A 14,924-nucleotide genomic window follows, 5' to 3' on the forward strand; every position below is an offset into this window, starting at 1 on the left:
TGTATTTCTTGTGGGAAACAGATTCCTCATAGGGATTACCATTCACTCAGCATTCCTTGTTTGGGGCCTGAGCACGACGTTGTTGGGTGTCGCTTTTGTGCTACTTTTAACAAGCGTACTATTAAACGTCGGTTGGACTGTGCTAGGCTGGTGTTTGGTAAACGTTGTAATTACAACATGCCGTCGGATTCTCCGACGCCTGGTTCTTCTAAGAAACGCAAAGAGAAGGCTTTGCGGTCCAAACAGGATGAGTCGTCCACTCCGGACGCCGGTTCTGTAGAACCACTGACTACTTCAGCGGCTCCTTCTGAAAGTTTACCTGAGTCTCAAGGGGAGCCTTTGTTACTACAGGAAGTGGCTTCTCCTGTGTTAGGCCAGGCTGAGGGTGCTTCTCTGATGTCAGTGGTTCCCTCCCCTCATAGGGTAGTTAGGCCTCCTCCTTCTCAAAGCAAAGCCCTTTCTAAGTCTAAGTCTGCCCCTGCTGGTGCTAGCTCCCAGGGTCCAGCAGCTAGGAACGACATGATAAAGATGGCAGAAGATCTGATTACTTTAATTAGGGGTTCTATGCCCCCCCTGAAGAGGCCCAGGGTAGAGACAGAGTTGGAGGGTTTGGTTCAGTCTTCCAATGAGTCAGATTCCTCTGTAGAAGAACTTCAGGATTTCCTCCCTATTCTGATTCGGAGGCTGAGGACACTACTCCTCTGCGTCCCCTCCAGAAGATTTTTCTTTCTCTGAGACTTTGCATTCCATGAGGGAACATTTCAAATGGGAGGGCCAGGATTATTCGGATTCTCGTAAAAGGCTAAGAGAATTCTTGTTTTTGCCTCAGCATAGGCCCTTGGCTATTCCCCCTGTACTGGATGTTGTCCAGGATGTATGTTCTGAGGCTGCCCTTAACCCAGATTCTCTGCCTCCTGCCCCGTTAAACCAGATAGATACTACAGGGTTCCGGAAGCTCACAAGTACTTATATAAGAGTCCTAGGGCTGATCCAGAAACTATTACTCAAGGCCCCAAAGGTGTTAGGGCTTCTGTGGTTAGGAATCCAGTTCCTCTGGACAAGGATGCTAGGGCCCTGGATAGGTGGGGTAAAAAACTGTATACCTCTTCTACTTTGGCTATGAGAGCTTTAAATTGTCAGTTTCATATGCTCAGGTATCAAAATTATTTGCTGGGCCAATTGAAATGTAAAGTAGATGCTTTAGCTGAAGGTATTGAATGTAAGGAGCTTCAGGATTTAGTGCATGCTTCAGACCAAGTTGGTAAGCATTCTTTGCAGTGTGGTTTTGATGCTTTACAGGCTTTTTCCAGGGTGGCTGCTACTAGTTCAGTTGTGCGCAGGCATGCCTGGCTTAAAGATCAGACCTTGTCAGAGCATGTTAAGGCTCGAATTATGGATGCTCCTCTGCAATCTGATGTTCTTTTTGGCCCTCCAGTAGAATCAGTTTTGAAGAAAATGGAGGAAAAAGCTAAGTCTATGCAGACGGTTAAGGACTTTTTACAGGTTCAGCCCCCTAAGTTCAGTAGGAATTGGCCTGCTAAGGGATGGTCTTTCCCCTCTTCGGATTATCAATCTAGGGGCAGGCGAGGTAGAGGTAGGGCTTCCTCTCAGGGCCCTGTTACTTCTAGGTCTTTGAGTTCTTCTACCCCTTCTGCTGGGGAGGGCAGGGGTCAGTCCTTTCGGAAACAGACCCAATGACCTGTGTCTTCAGCTGCCGGACTCTGCCTTGCTGGCAGCTCCTCTAGGAGGAAAACTGGGACTTTTCAAAAGGAATTGGCATTTGGTTACCCAAGACAAATGGGTATTGGACATAATAAATCGAGGCTACAAATTTTATTTTCACACATTCCTTCCTTTCAAAGGTATGCCGGATGTGCCTCATCAGCAAAGACTGGAAGCACAGGCACAAATTTCTTCTCTGCTTCAGTTGGGAGCAATACAGGAAGTACCTTCTGCAGAAAGAGGCACAGGGTTTTATTCCCGTCTTTTCTTAGTGCCAAAGAAAGGAAATACTTGGAGACCAATTCTGGATTTGTCCATTCTAAACACCTTTCTGGAAATTCCAAAATTCAAGATGTTAACACTGCAACAGCTGTTACCTATGCTGGGCAAGGATCACTGGATGGTGACTCTGGATCTCAAAGAGGCCTATCTTCACATTCCTATCAGGCCCAGCTGCAGAAAATTCCTGAGATTTCGGAATGGGAATTTGCATTATCAGTTCTCTGCATTGCCCTTTGGCTTGTCTACTGCGCCCAGGGTATTCACAAAAGTCCTGGCTCCAGTAATAGCTTTTCTCAGACTAATAGGAATTCAAATTTATCCTTATCTGGACGACTGTTTGATTCTGGCTCAAGGCAAGCACGAACTTCTTCAACATCTGCAGTATGTAATGACAGTTTTAAGATGCCTAGGGTATTCTGTGAACGAAATAAAGTCCAGTCTAGTACCCTCACAAGAGATGTGTTTTCTGGGTGTAAGACTGAATACAGCTGCTCAGATGGCATTTCTTACCCCGGACAAACAAAGAAATCTTCACCTATACTTCCAACAGCTATCAGTAATGTCCAGGCTGACTGCAAGGACAGTCCTTCAAGCCTTGGGTTCATGGCATCTTGCATTCTAGTACTTCCCAATGCCAAACTGCATATGAGGAAGCTACAATGGTATCTCAAAAGCGTTTGGACTCAACACAGCCACGATTTGGACACTGTCATTCGGATTCTACCTTGCATTCAGAAAGAATTTCTGTGGTGGGCTCAGGAATGTCACCTAAACAAGGGGCTCTCTGTGACCCAACCAGAGGCAAGTCAGATATTGACGACAGACGCCTCGGAGTCAGCCTGGGGAGCTCATTTCAGAGGAAAATGGATTCAAGACCTTTTGCCCCCAGAGCTACTTCACTTGCATATCAACATGAAAGAGATGCTGGCAGTTCAATTTGCTTTGGAAGGATTCAAGAGCCTACTTCAACCAGGGCTGGTGTTGATTCGAACAGACAACACAACTGTCATGTGGTACATCAACAAGCAGGGGGGAACTCATTCTTACCCTCTTTGCAGACAAGCAATGCTGTTATGGGAAACTGCTTTGAATCTGCACATCACTCTTCGAGCACAGTTTCTGCCAGGAGCACAAAATTCTTTAGCAGATGTTCTGAGCAGACAGATTGTGGATCCTCACGAATGGAAATTGGACCCTCAGGTATTTCTTCAGTTGACCATGGCTTGGGAACTCCAGACATAGATCTGTTCGCTTCTCCTCTGAATTTCCAACTGCCACTGTTTTGCACAAGGCTGTTTCATCCAAAAGCCTGGAAAATAGATGCACTATCCTTCAGTTGGAGCAACCTTCACGTGTATGCTTTTCCTCCTTTGCCTCTTCTTCCAAAGGTGCTGTTGAAAGTCAGGAGGGACAAACCTTGCATGATCCTTATAGCACCGGATTGGCCTCGTCAGCATTGGTACCCTCTGTTGAGGAGCCTAATTCATGGAACACCTTGGCCATTACCACAGATTCCTCACTTATTGTCTCAGGAAAACAATCATTTTCTCAATGTCAGGGTGCAATCCCTACACCTGACAGCCTGGCATTCTGTTTTAGAGAAGGAGGGCCTTCAGCTCCCTCAACCAGTTTTGGATGTTATTTTGGAAGACAGGCGTCCTAGTACTCGAAAAGTTTATGCTGATAAATGGAAGAGTTTTTTCTTTGGAGTTCAGCTAAAGGCTTTGATGTCACATTGCCTAATTTGAGTTGTACATTGCAATATTTGACTATTTTATTGGACAAGGGTTTGTCCTTCTCTTCTGTAAAAGTGCATGCTGCAGCTATTTCTGCTCACTATGATTGTGACCCTCCTTTATTTTCACATCCATTGGTTAAACAGTTTCTTAGAGGGGCAAAGAATATAAGACCCCAGGAGGGCTCCTACTCCTACCTGGGATCTTAATTTTGTTTTGGAAAAGCTGACTCTGCCTCCTTTTGAACCTGCAGCTACAGCTGAATTGAAGTTGTTGTCTTGGAAGACTGCTTTTTATTGGCTGTTACTTCTGCTAGAAGGGTATCTGAATTACAGGCCCTCATGGCAGTGGAACCTTTTCTGATTTTTCACAAGGACAGAGTTTCCTTACGTACTAATCCTACTTTTCTGCCTAAAGTGATTTCTAATGTGGCATTGAACCAATCTATACATTTGCCTACTTTTTATGCTAACCCCCAAAATGAAGGGGAAAAAGTTTTGCATTCTTTGGATGTACATAGGCAGTTAAGGTATTATTTGAGCAGAACCAAAGAGTTCAGAAGATCTCAACAATTATTTGTTTCGTTTGCTTTGACTTCACGAGGGAAAGCTGTCTCGAAACAAACTATTTCCAAGTGGATTGGCCATTGTATTGCTTTTTGTTACTCTCATCATGGAAAGTATGTTCCATTTGGGATCAGGCCTCATTCTACTAGGGCTACGGCCACCTCTACTGCTTTTTTGAGAGGGGTAGCTACTAAAGACATTCTAGAGGCAGCTACTTGGAGTTCTGTACATACCTTTACAAAGCATTATCATTTACCTCTTTATTCTAGGTCTAGGGCTGGGTTTGCCACTGCAATCTTACAGGGCATGTTAGCAGCTCCTAATGCTATTTAGTTGGCCAGCCTCCCTTTTTTCCGTTGCTCTGGGATTCTACCCATATGTAAGGACTGCAGCAATGGGAGACGAAGAACATAGTACAGTTTTGTACCTACCATAAATGTAGATGTTCGAGGATCTCCATTGCTGCAGTCCAATTTTCCCTCCCTCCTTCCCCCCTTTTTCTTTGTAGGTTGGGGTTTGGGTGGTGTTTTTTGCATTCTGACGTCTGAGGCAAGATAGACTGAGGTTATGGCGTCGGTCATGCGCATTTGTACTGGCACGTACTGACGTCAGTCTCGGGCGCCGATGACCGACGCCGGTTCTAGCCCTTTGGTATTCGGGCCGATTGTGGACAGCGGAATACCCATATGTAAGGACTGCAGCAATGGAGATCCTCAAACATCTACATTTATGGTAGGTACAAAACTGTACTTTCTTCAATTTTTCTCTCAGTTTTACCTATGTAAAAACAGGGACATTTTGTACAGTCTGCACAATACGCAGCTTTATCTGTATTACACGAACATTTTTTGTTCATTTTCACTGTTACACATTTCTTCATATAGCCATTTTGTGGACCAACAAATGTATGTTCCAAAATATATTTTATAGTTCTACCTTTTTTGTACACAGTAACAGGGGAGTCTCCTACTGTTTGTCTAGTATTATTATTAGCTAGTATAACCCAGTTCTTAAATAAAATGTCAGTAACTTTTTTGCTACTGTTGTTAAATGTCACTACAAATGTGCTGCAAAAATTCTTCTCATTAGAAACCTGTGTGGTAGTATAATTTTCATCAGAATAAGGATGCAGATGATTTTCAGTGGTATTGACTATAACTCTATCATTTTGGTTTATACACTCTTGTTGCCCTTGATGAAGCAGGGGGTTAAAATGACCCCTTTCCCGCTTATTCACTACTTCTACCATTACCTCATTAATCAAAGAACTAGGGTACCCCCTCTTTTGAATCATACCTTTAAGGTTATCGCACTCATCTAAAAACCTTTTGAAAATAGAAACCATCCATGCGGCCCAGAAATTGGCCCTTAACCACAGCTTTCTTTTGTTTAAAAGGATGGGAACTACTAAAATGTAAAAAACTGTTCGAATATGTTGATTTCTGAAAGATTTCTGATTTAAACACCCTAAAGGCTTTATCTTTAATTAAGCTTATATCGAGATATGAGATCTCATCAGAATCAACACTATATGTGAATCTTAAAAAAGCAGTAGAATCACAGTATTCAATAAATTCAGGTATAGTTTCGTCAGAACCCTTCCAAAAGATAAATATGTCGTCCAGAAATCTCATATAACATGTACAATGGGAGAAATATGGTGAATTAAGTAAAAACTTTTTCTCCCACTGCAACGTCTATATTAGCATATGTTCCCCTCAAGCTGAACCCATTGAAATGCCTTCAGTTTGCAAAAAGTATTCTTTGTCAAACAAAGTAAAATTATTGTGTAACACAGTACTTAATAGGTGTTCTAAAGTATTTATAGACTCCTGTGGCATACCTTTTTCTAGAAGATATTCACAAAACCACTCCAAACCTATGTTGTGAGGTATGACAGTGTAAAGATCTTGTACATCGATGGTGATAAAATAGCCATTTTCACTATACTCTCGTTAGAAAATCCCACGAGTCCTTACATACACAATTTTCTTCTAAAAGAAACTTCTTAAGTTTGATGTCTAAAAACATTTGCTATAGGTTGTGTAATTGAACCACGGGTGTCTACAATGGGTCTCATGGGGGGATTTTGTAAATCTTTATGTAATTTAGGTAAACCAAACATACTAGCAACCTTGGGGCGGGATACTGTCATATGGTTTAATTCTTCTATGGCAATACTGCCTTCTATAAAGAGGTCATTTATTTCATTTTTTATTTTCCTCAGTGCACCATTAAATTCATTTAATGAAACTTTTTTATATGAATTACTTTCCAATATATTTTTCATTTTCATATTATAAGATTCCATACCCATAATAACAATCCCTCCCCCCTTGTCTGGTTTCATGATCCTAATTACCTTATTACATTGAAATGTTCTCAACAAGTCACTTTCTTCATTAGATCGATTATGCAATTCATGCCTAGAAGTGTTCTTTTCTAAATTTCGAAAATCAATCTCACAGAGATTTTCGAACTGTAAGAAGGGGTGTGTGGGTGGATTATAGGTACTAGACACAGATAAAGGTTTTTTTGTATATTCCACATTATGAAACAACATATTTAGATTCAACTTTCTGACATATAGTTTCAGGTCCACAATTGTCTTGCTCACATTCAATTTTTGTTCAGGGTCAAAGGAAAGACCTTTAGAAAAAAGATGACATAAATGCTGATCAACAAATGCATCAGAATAGTTAAATACTGTAAAGTCTTTAGTGGAATTTTCATGAATAGTAGGGTAAGGCCTAAGTTGTAATTCCAGGCCCAATTCTTCCCTGTGTAATTCCCTCTCATATTCCCCTCTCTGGTGGTTGTAATTGCCTCTCCCTCCCCAATTCACTTGAGGGACTTCTTGTTGTATTGGGTCCTGGATGTTCCTGGCTTTTAGGTGTTCTGAACGCCTCAAAAATGGAAACTCTTCTTGACTTAAAAAATCATTGTCACAATCATTTTCGGTAGATACAGGATTGAATCTATGCCTGCTGCCCCAAACTTGTGATCTTGGCGGTTCTGGGTAAGCACATTTGTTGGCATAATCAACTCTGTCTCTATCTTTTTTAATTTCTGGTTTTTAATGATTTCCAACTGATTTTCAATACTCTTGAAAATGCAGTTGTATTCATATAAATTATCTGTATGTAATGCATCACTAGAAATAACATTGTCGAGATCTTCTGCTTCTTTACTTAAAATTCCTATATCAGTTTGGTTATGATTACCAGCTCCATATACTCGAAGCCATGGCAATCGAACATAGTTAAAAGTTCCCGGTGAAAAGGAGAGTTGCAGACCAAGCCCGTGGGGAACTGCCACATGCAGTTTTAATCGCAAGCACTCCCTAAAATACATATTGTCCATTTTAATTTTTAAAAGCAAATGATCTAATCTAATTTTCTAACGAGAGTAAATTTATTAAACTGTAGTGAAAAATGACTATTTTATCACCATCGATGTAAAAGATCTTTACTCTGTAGTACCTCACAACATAGGCTTGGAGTGGTTTTGTGAATATCTTCTAGAAAAAGGTATGCCACAGGAGTCTATAAATACTTTTGAACACCTATTAAGTATTGTGTTGCACAATAATTGTATTTTGTTTGACAAAGAATGCTTTTTGCAAACTGAAGGCGTTTCAATGGGTTCAGCTTGTGGGGGAACATATGCTAATATAGTCATGTTGCAATGGGAGAAAAAGTTTTTATTTAACTCACCATATTTCTCCCATTGTACATGTTATATGAGATGTTTGGATGACATTTTTTATCTTTTGGAAGGGTACTGGTGAAACTATACCTGAATTTATTGAATACTTAAATGATTCTACTGATTTTTTAAGATTCACATATAGTGTTGATTCTGATGCGATCTCATATCTCCATTTAAGGTTAATTAAAGATAAAGCCTTTAGGGTGTTTAAATCAGAAATATTTTGGAAATCAACATATTAGAACAGTTTTTACATTTCAGTAGTTCCCAGCCTTTTAAACAAAAGAAAGCTGTGGTTAAGGGGCAATTTGTTAGGGCTGCACGGATGGTTTCTATTTTCGAAAGGTTTTTAGATGAGTGTGATATCCTTAAAGGTATGTTTCAAAAGAGGAGGTACCCTAGTTCTTTGATTAATGAGGTAATGGTAGAAGTAGTGACTAAGCAGGAAAGGTTCATTTTTAAACCCCTGCTTCATCAAGGGCAACAAGAGTGTATAAACCAAAATGACAGAGTTATAGTCAATACCACTGAACATTATCTGCATCCTTATTCTGATGAAAATGATACTAGCACACAGGTTTCTGAAAATAATTTTGCAGTGCATTTGTCACAACATTTAACAACAGTTGCAAAAAAGTTACTGACATTTTATTTAAAAACTGGGTTGTACTAGCTAAGAATAAAGATACTAGACAGATAGTAGGAGAATCCCCTGTTATTGTGTACAAAAAAGGTAGAAAGTTAAAAAAAAATTTTGGAACATACATATGTTGGTCCACGAAATGGCTACATGAAGAAATGTGGCTCTCGCCACTACTGTGTTTACACCTGGGAAGGTTGTTCTTTTAATATTAATAATGTAACAGTGAAAATTAACAAAAAATGTTCATGTAATACAGAGAAAGTTGTGTATTGTGCAGCCTGCATGAAATGTCCCTGTTTTTACATAGGTAAAACTGAGAGAAAATTGAAGAACAGGATTTATGAACATTTAAGGGACATAAAAATTAGAAAAGAAACTAATGCTGTGGCTAGACGCAACATGGAATACTCTGATCATACTTTTAAATTTATAATACTTGAAGTAAATATGTTGGATGCAAGGGCTGGCCCATGTGCACTTGTTAGAAAAGTATGAAGCCTTCTGACAATTGAAAATGAATGCCTTACATTGGCCAAGGCTAAATTATTGCTTTTCCCTTGCATGCTTTTTTTTTTAATTAAAAGCACTACAGAGATGAATTAATAACTATGTGTTTATATACACATATATATATATATATATATATAAAATATTTTTTATATATATGAGTTTTGAACCTTATGTGATTTCTATTTTCTTTCTATTATTGTTTTAGCACTAATTTTCTGATTATATTATATATTGAAGTTTTATGATTGGACATATGGGGAGGGGACGCGTTTTTTTTTCATATGCCTAATTGCTATTTAAAGTAGAAGATAGTAGTAATTAAGTTATTCTGAGGAAGTCCTTGATTGAGCAAGGACGAAAGCTTGTTTTATTCTTGTGGATCCGACGTATTTCTTGCAATAAACATTTTTTTTGCAGTGCTTTTACTGTGGAATCGCCATTGTTGTTTGGGCATATATTGGGAATTCTCTTTCTCCATTTGTGCCATTTTCTCTTTTTGTTCCTAGATGTCAACGTTGTTTTCAGGATTAATTCAAGTCTTCTGAAATATTTCTTACTAAGTTTTATTCACATTTGTTCATGGTTTATTGCTGATCCTTCATCAATTTCCAAATATTTTTTACACTCCCTCTTATTCAAGTTCTTTTATATCACATTTTTGTCCCAAACTGATGTTTTCCTGGTGCAGCAGTTTTCCTGCGTTTAAGGCTGGTTTTGCACATTTATCAAGACTAAATGACATTCTTATGTCATCTGAAAAGGTTTTGACAACTTGCAGCTGTACTTTCAGTTCCTCATCTGATAAGCTATACAGTTTTAAATCATCGACAGAGAGAAGATAAGTCTTTATACTTTATTTTTTTCTGGGAGCCAAATTATAGCTATGGCCTAAGCTGTTAAGTAGACAGCTTAATGGGTTAAGGGGGAGGCAAAATAGCATTCGTGACAGAGAGTCACCCTGGAATATCCCCTTGGAATTTTTATCCCTGGGATAATAATTTCTTGTATTTTGGCTTAATTGTCAAGTGGTCTGCCACTGTTTCATGGTCACTGTAATGTAGTCAATCAGTGTAGGATGTATCTTATACATGTTAAGCACTCTTTTATCCATGAATGTGGGATACTATCAAATGCTTTTTTTTGTAGTCAAGCCATGCCGTACTTAGATTCTTTTCCTTTTAACAATTCTCCACCGTGACTTTAGATCCTTTGTTCCATATGAGTTTCTTTTATTGCCCGTTTGTTCTACTGCTATAATTGAGTTTTCTTCTAAATGACTATAAACTCCGTCTGCACCAATTCCCATGTATAGTTTAAACGTCGTCGGAAGGCAAAGTTATTGGTCTATAATTTTTAGGGTAGCTTGCAGGTTCACTCTTAAGTAGGAGCATTGATTTTCCTATTGTTATCCAGGTTGGTGTCTGTTCGGGGTGCACATAAAAATAGTTCTTACTCATGGCTAAATCTTCGTCCAGAGATGTTAATACTTTTAGCCAAAAGTTAGTTACTGCATCTGGGCTTGGGGTTTTCCAGTTAGAGGCTTTTCTTAACTTTATTTCAATGTCTCTGGCTATTACTTCATCCCATTTCATATCCTGTACCTTTAAACTTCTCATTGTTTCTTTAACTTCTTGTATCCATTTAGCATCTTTATGTTCCACAGGATCTTCATAGATACTTCTCCAAAATGCATCTGTTTCTTCTTTTTTGCGGTCTTTAATTCCTTTTACCTTGTTCCCAATTCTCTGTAGAACTTTTTTGGGTCATCAGTAAATTGCTTATTTTGTGCTTTTCCTTTATATTTATCTTCATATCTTCTAAGATTTTCCACCTGTGCTGAAATTTTTAGTTTATTTGCAATAGTGCATGATAGATCCTGGTCTGTTATAATACCATGCATTGCTTTTATCACATCTATTTTTCTTAGTATTTTTGTTGATCTGTTCCCTCTTTTATAGTCTTCTAACAGTGACACTTCTTGTCTTAATTGCTTCATAGTTTTCTCTATTTGATACTTCCATGATGGCATTTGATTTCTCCCCTTCCTTTCCCTCATTACCCTGTGTTCTTGTGGTATAACTTTATCAGTTATTAATTTAGCTGCACAGTAATATATGCTGTGTACTTATGTTATATTGCATGGATCTTTGTGGATAGTCCTAATTACTGTTTTCATTTGTTTTAGTGACCTTCTGTAGTGTATTTCTTTCGTTGATCTTGATATATCTATTTATGTTTATTAAGTCAAGCAACTCTTCTCTTAGCTCATTTTAATCCAAACCAAGGGCACATCCCTTGTTTTCCATTTCCTGCTGGCATTCTATAGAAAGTTCTATAGCATCTTCCTGTGGCACCTTCTCTTCAGTTTCATCCTGTGCCATCCGTTTCTTTGTCATGTGGCCTGTTACTCTTCAACATTGACTGCATCAGAGTTTCCACAGTTTCCTGTTCCTTCCCTTGCTGTGTAGCTTCAAGTGAATATTTATACTGGTTTTCTGTGGAAGGCTCCAAAATATCTTGATATGGCACCTGACAAATTTGCTTCCTGTTCCACTGGTTTCCCCTTAATTTGGATATCCGTTGTTCTATCCTGTTGTGGTGCTTTCTGCGTTACATTTTCTACACTGAATCCTTCACTTTGCAGGTGCTCCATAACCCCAATTTCTATTTCTTTAACTTCTCCATTACAAATCTTCTTTTCTACTTTTCTTCTTTGTGTTCTTATTTTTCATATTGTAAAGTTTCCATATCCTGATTCCTTTGCCTATATTTCTCTCTAAATATCTTTGGTGCTGCTCTTTTTACATTGATAAGTTTTGCTTTCTCCTTTGCATAAATATTACACCATATTAAGTCTCTCTTTTTTTTCCCATGTCCATATTCCTTCTTCAGATGTCTCCTGATTTTCCTGCTTCTCCTTACTTTGGGGACTCGCTGCATCTTGCTGTGATGTAATCTGTGTTGGACCTGCTACATTAAATTCTTCACTTCGCAGGCACTCCATAACTTCAACTTCTATTTTTTTTTAACTTCTACTTTACTAATCATATTTTCTACCTTCCATCTTTGTGATGATATTTTTTTTATTGTGAAATGTTCCATATCTGGATGCCTTTGCCTGTATTTCTCATTGAATATCTTTGGGGCAGCCTACTTTATATTGATTAATTTGGCTTTCTCCTTGCATAAATATTGCACCATATCAAAACTCTCTTTCTCTTCCTTGTCCAAATTTCTTTTTTATACTTTTCAAAAATATCTAGGTTTTGTTGTTTATATTTTTGCACTTCCTCAGATGATTCTTTTTCCAAAGAGATCAGAGTTTCTTGATCTGTATACTGTTTTTCAAAAATATATTATATTAGTGAACATAAATTTTTATTTGAAACTTCTGACAGTGTTTCTTGTGGAAGTATTTTTCTTTCCTCTAATTTCTCTTAATCTTTTTGTACATCTTGTGTCTGGAAATTCTGGGCTTTTTGCATAATAGTAACAATACATAATTTCTTTCTTATCCTCAATAGTCAACTCTATCGTCCTTATGGCTCTTCTTTGGCCCATCAGTTTTTGCGATTTTTGTGGACTGCTACTTCCTCCTACAACAGCGGGGCCATCCCCATTATAGGAATGTTTCTGTATTTTGAGAAGTCTATACTGTCATTTTTCCAGTCTTGGCACCAGAATTAATGGACATGCTCCACCTCAAAAAATCCAAGTCCCTTAGAGCTACACTTTCCAGGGACCTAAACCTCAGCACAAAAATAAATAGGACATGCTGGAGGGACAGATTCATTTCCCAGAGGCTCCCCTCACTCTGGAATAGAATCCCAATTCATGTTAGATATAGCCTCTTCAAGCGAAATTTGGACGCGTGGATGGGAAATCGCAAATTCACCCCTGGGATCTCTCCTGTGTCCCTGCTAGACAGAGGCACAGTAAACTAATCTTAAAAGGGTACCTTCTGTGACCTACTTTACAGAGGCACAGTAGGCTAATCTAATAGGGAGGCGGAAGCCAAATACACTCTGGCTAGGCTTATAAATGCCCTAGGGCAGATAGCCTAGTATCTACCTATGAACCAGTGTGCCTACCAGGATTGGGCACTCTTTTATCCTGGGTCTTGTGCACCCAGCTATCTTTTTTAGTTTTTGCCTACTTTTATTCATAATATTTGCTATAGAAATACAGTCTGTATATCAGTGTCACCTTGGTGAGATTTTGTGAAAAACAGGGTCCTCCTCATGAAGGCACTCACCAAGACTTGAGGATGAATTCAATTTCAGCACTACTACTCTCCTTTGCTGACTTTACAGTCATACGCACATTATCATAATACAGTTATGTGAGGTACATACTGTAGTCAGATTCTTAAATAATATAACCATCTACCACAGTGATGTGCTTACTGTCTTACATTATTCTTCAATTTATATGAATTTATTACAGGTTTATAATTTTTGTTGGAGTTAGTTGAAATAACTTTTTACCTCATTGTCTCTTTTAAGAATAGTTATGTAGATAAAATTTCTGGCCTACTGTTCTTAGTCATAGTTTATTGCTTTGAATAGTTTGTGTATATGAATAACTTTTATATGTTTTCATATCCATCATTTTATTGCAGTTTTTGAGCCGGGGTATTTTTCACTGCAGTAAAAAGGGCAGAACTGGAGCGTGTTGCAGGTTTTGAGCCAAGCATTTTTTTTTTCAAAATATGCAGTAGAGTACACTTTAGAATAATTGAATTATTTTATATAATTTACATTAATTAAAAACTGACTTCTTTACTGTTATTTTTATTACATTAAGTTTGTAAACAAGTATGCCTTATTCAACAAATAAAAACAATCAAAACATAAAGCAAACAAAAGTGGCAAGGCAGTTGTCATGCATGGTGCCTATCATAAACAGCCATAACAGCAAAACTCTGTTCCACTTTGAAAAAAAAATATGCAAGGAGGTACAAGGCTGTAGGTTATTTTACAAGAAGACAAACTAGGTACCAGTGGATACAGCCCTGTTCTCTCATTACTGGCTTTTGTGTCTGGTTGGTTGAAACCATTTTTTCTTGGGTCTGTGATTTCAACATTTTTTCCATAGAAATGAAAAGGTGTGCTATCCAAAATATGCACTTGTCTGGGATAAGAGGGGGGACTATGTCTGGAAGAACTGGGATACATTTTAGAAGCTGGTATACAGTTCCAAAAGCTTGTGGCGGCTCCCTAATCACAGTGAGAATTTGATGCTGAACATACAAATACCATTTTTTTAAAAGGATAAACAGGAGTATTTCTTACTAATGCTGTGCAGTTTTTGTAGTTGATAAATGTGTTTGTTATGCTAATGATTTATAAACACATTATTTTGAGTATTGTTTACTGGGTAGTTGGTAGAGGTATATGCTCCATTAATCAGCAACTATGTGTGATTAAGTTTGTATATGGTAAAGCTTTCAGAGTGGCATGAGTTTGTGTAGGTAGCAATCAGCATACCTAGTGACATCTTTTGTTTTAACTTGGCAGTCTACCAAGTACATAAGAGATGACTTCTTATGGTATGTACACCATTTTGTGCATCATCAGTTGGAAGGTGCGGAATAAACTTAAGTTAGTGATGTAGTTTGTTACCCTTCCTGCTTGCAAAATTCATTTACTGTTTACTTAAAATTTCCCCAATATATACTGAGTAAAGAAAGAGTTTGAGATTGACAGAGTGCTGTGAGTTGAATGTCACTACATGTAAGAGTCATGCCTTTCT

General features: G+C 38.2%; 1 protein-coding gene across 1 annotated transcript in view; it reads left to right on the forward strand.

Annotated features, from left to right (window-relative positions):
• TECR (trans-2,3-enoyl-CoA reductase) overlaps positions 1 to 14,924 on the forward strand; it is a 722,978-nt gene that overhangs the window by 446,959 nt on the left and 261,095 nt on the right. The gene's annotated exons all lie outside the window — the stretch shown is intronic.

This window comes from Protopterus annectens, chromosome 9.part0 (assembly GCF_019279795.1).
Source record: "Protopterus annectens isolate FY-2018-M chromosome 9.part0, PAN1.0, whole genome shotgun sequence".
Lineage (NCBI taxonomy): Eukaryota > Metazoa > Chordata > Ceratodontiformes > Protopteridae > Protopterus > Protopterus annectens.